We start from the raw sequence: 4,034 nt of genomic DNA on the forward strand, positions 1-4,034 counted from the left end.
TGTACTATTGCCATATGACTCGTTTTGACCCTTTCTTCATATTAGTCTCAATCATTAGTACTGCTTTTTCTCCATTACTGAAGTAATTGAGATTTCTTGGTCCCAAGGATTCTACCAATCAAATCAAATCAAAGAATCCTCTCTAAAATAATGCTTTGGGTGACTGGCTTCAGTTTTCTGAACCCAGATTCCCAGGCTAGCAGATGTCCAGGTGTGGTGAGGAGGGAAGTCAAGAGAGATAGAAAGATTAAGAAAAAAATGGAGAATGTCATAAATTCAAGGGGAGGCTAGAAGAGAAAGAGGTTTAAGACTCTTCCTTTATTATTAGTGAATAAAGTCAATGATCTCACAGAAAGCCATAAGTGCACAGATTTATAGCTGGAATGAACAGATCACTTAGCTCAATTGTTTCATTTTAAATTTGAGGAAATTGGGGCCCTAAGAAGGGAACTTTACTTGCACAGGTCACACACAAAGTCAATTGAAGACATAAGATTGAAATCACTTAGGTCTTATATTTATTTGTGTTTATGATATTCTCTAAATAGAATACAAGTTCCTTCAGGGAAGAGATTGGTTATATTTGCTTTGTAATCCAGGTCCTTTACACTGTATCATGCTTGGGTCTCCTTCCACCTCTCTCAGTGCTCCTTCTCATCTTTTTTATGATATCTTTCTTCATATGTTGGTTAGTCATGTCCAATTCTTGGTGACCCCGTTTTGGTTTGGGTTTGTTTTTTTTTGTTTGTTTTTTTGGCAAAGATATTGTATTTGTTTACCATTTCCTTCTCCAGCTCATTTTACAGATGAGGAAACTGAGGCAAACAGGGTTAAGTGACTTGTCTAGGGTCACATGGCTTGTAAATGTCTGAAGTGTAATAGTTAAAGGGATAGTAGAGGATTGAAGAGGTACAGGGGATAAGGAAGGTTTTGTAATAGGGAATGGAGGAGGTTGAAACTATAGAGGGAATATGGTTGCTGGTGAGGTTAAAGGAGAGATATACCCCCCTGCTGAGAGGCTATCTTTGAAAAGGGGGTTCCCAAGAAATGGGTCAACTATGATAGCCTGAGGGTATGTCTTCTGTATTGATTGATGTTGAAGATATCCCAGAGCAGGTATACACAGGCCCCTCTGAGGTTCAAGCCTCCCCCCAGACCAAGGTCGCCTGGTAGGGGGTCCGATAAGGACCGTTAATGTTTGAATGGCTGTTCTTAGGTTCAGTTCCCTCTATGTCCCCCTGAAATGATAGTTCTATCTGACTGTGGTTTATTTAACTCAAGATTAATTTAATAAAAAGTTTGGATTGGGAAGATATCAGGGAAGAGGGAATTGGGATTTCCCTAGATTGGGTTTGAGTCTCTCTCAGCTTTTGAGCTGAGGCCAGGCCTCTCAGACTGATGGAAGGTTTCTTTTATTCCTGTTTAAGCTAATCTATGCTACATTTCTTAAGCTTAAAGTCTTTAGCAGTAGACAGAAAGATGAAGAAAAGGTTCTGACTTTCAGAGCTGGCTGGGCCTGTCTCTTCAGGCTATCGCCCTAAAGACTGCCTTAAAGTTCAAACTGCTCCCCTTAAATCCTTTTGTTCAATGACAGGATCACAGGAATCCAGGTAGAGCACTCAGTTGGGAAAATCCAGGAATAGAGGTACTTCTATCCTGAGACAGGTAGAGAGTGCTCCTTCCAGTCCAAGGACGAAGAAAGAGAGCCAGGAAAGAGCATGTCCTTCAAGACCAACTGTCAGTCTCCCAATACCCCTCCCTCCACCAACTGTCATCTCTGTTCATCAATTTCACTCTAACCTTCCAACTGCTGTTTGCTCCATCTCAGTGGCAGAAAGTCCAGAGCTTGATTCAGTTTTCCTTTCCACAGATGCTACATTTAAACTCAAGATGAGTCTTTCTGACTCCAGACCTAGTACTTTATCCACTATTCCTCTTCATCCATATTATGCCAGTGTCTCTTCCAAAGACTCTTGCCTAGGCACTCTTCTTTCTTTCTCTCCTTTCTCTAGCTTGGTAATCTCATCAGCTCCCATGGGTTCAATTATCACTACATGCATCTGTTCCTCAGAACTACATATCCAGTCCTAACCTCTCTTCTGAATAATAGTCATGAATCACTCAAATACCTATATAATATTTCTAACTCTGTGCTGCTCCAAAGATATCTTGAAAAAGATCAATATCAAAAATTAATTATCTTTCCCCTCAAAACCTTCCCTTTTCCCAAACTTCTTTTTATTACCAAAGGTACCATTATCCATTCTCTTTGTAAGTCTTGGTATCATCTTTGATTTCTTATTTTCATTATGCATGCATAATATTTCCAAATCTTGGTTTTTTTTTTCTACTTTCACAAGTGTGTCTGGGTGTTTGTGTGTTTATGTGTGTTGAGAAGTGGGGACATCCATGTGGCACAGGGGATAGAGTGCCAAGCCTAGAGTCAAGAAGACTCATCTGCCAAGAAAACCCCCTCAATGGTCAAAAATAACCAGATAACACTAAAAAAATAACTAAACAACCATAACAACAAGAGCAACAATGTGTGTGAAAATATGTGTGTGTGTATTTCTATTCATCATATATATGCTCTTCTTTCCACTTAAACCCATTACAATCTGGTTTGAGTCTCCATAACCTGTGCCTTGGACTACTCTAATAACTTTCAAATTGTTCTCCTTCAGCCCTCCACTATTATCCTTTCTCTTCATAACTGCTAAACTAATTTTTGCTAAAGCACAAGTCCAACTATGTTACCTCCATACACAATAAATGCCAGTGGCTCCCTATTACCTCCAGGACCAAATATAAATTCCTTTTTTTTTTGGTATTTAAATCCATCATCATCTGGTCCCTTTTTACCTTTCCAGTTTTATTACCCTTAGCAGCCACTGTGGATTCTACTATCCAGCCATACTGCCCTTTTTGCTCTTTCTCACAAAGAATATCTCATCTCCATTCTCTGTACCTTCATGTCTGAAATGTTTCCCTCCTCACCTCCCAATTCTCAGATGCCCTTGGATAATGTAGAGGATATTATGTTGGATCTGAAGTCAGTTCAAATCTTTCCTCAGATACTTAGCAGCTTTGGGACCCTGGGCAAATCATTTAATCTCTATCTGAGTTATCAGCTCTCTCATCTGTAAAATGGGAATAATAATAGCACCTTCATCTCAAATTGTTGTGAAGATCATATATAAACATTGTTATTATTTCTAGAATATCTGGCTTCCTTCAAGAATTAGTTCAAATCAAAATTTCCTACAGGAAGTCTTTCCTAATGTCCCAGCTATTCCAGCCTCCGTGTCTCAGCTTTCCTTACTTCTACTTGGTATCATTTAAAAAAAAAAAGTTACCTTCTATCTAAAGATTGATACTAAGTATTGGTTTCCATGCAGAAGAACAACAGAGTATGCAATGGGGGTTTAGTGACTTGCCTAGGGTCACACGGTTAGAAAGTGTCTGATCAAATTTGAACCCAGGACCTCCCATTTCCAGGCCTGGTTTTCTATCCACCTAGCCATCTAGCTGTCCCTTTACTTTGTATCTTATATGATACTAGGGAATTACATGTTTTTCCTTTAATTAGAGTATAAACTCTTTCAGGGCAAAGTTAGGAGCCAAATAAAAGATGAAGAGCATTTCAGGCATGGGAGTCAACAAGTGAAAATGTCTGCAATAAGGAAATAGTGCTTCTTGTACAAGAAAAAGCAAGAAGGCCAGTATCAAATGATTTAAGTTCAAAATACCAAGGAAAAAAGAGAAATCCTTTACATCCTTCAGGGTCTGACTATGGTGCCACTTCCTTTATGAATACTTCTCTGACTCCTCTTAGAACTCTTAACTTGAAGTCTTCCTCTGCAGATCTTCTAGTCCTTTGTGGCCTAGACCTCTCCTATGCAAGCATGAAGGTGTATTTTTTCATTTTAGACAAACTCCAATGTCTCTGGGAATTCATTTATGTTTCTCCCTGTCATTCATTGACTCATTTGCTATTCCCAACACATAAATACTCCATTTCCAATGCTTTTTCA

This window comes from Monodelphis domestica, chromosome 6 (assembly GCF_027887165.1).
Source record: "Monodelphis domestica isolate mMonDom1 chromosome 6, mMonDom1.pri, whole genome shotgun sequence".
NCBI classification, from domain to species: domain Eukaryota; kingdom Metazoa; phylum Chordata; class Mammalia; order Didelphimorphia; family Didelphidae; genus Monodelphis; species Monodelphis domestica.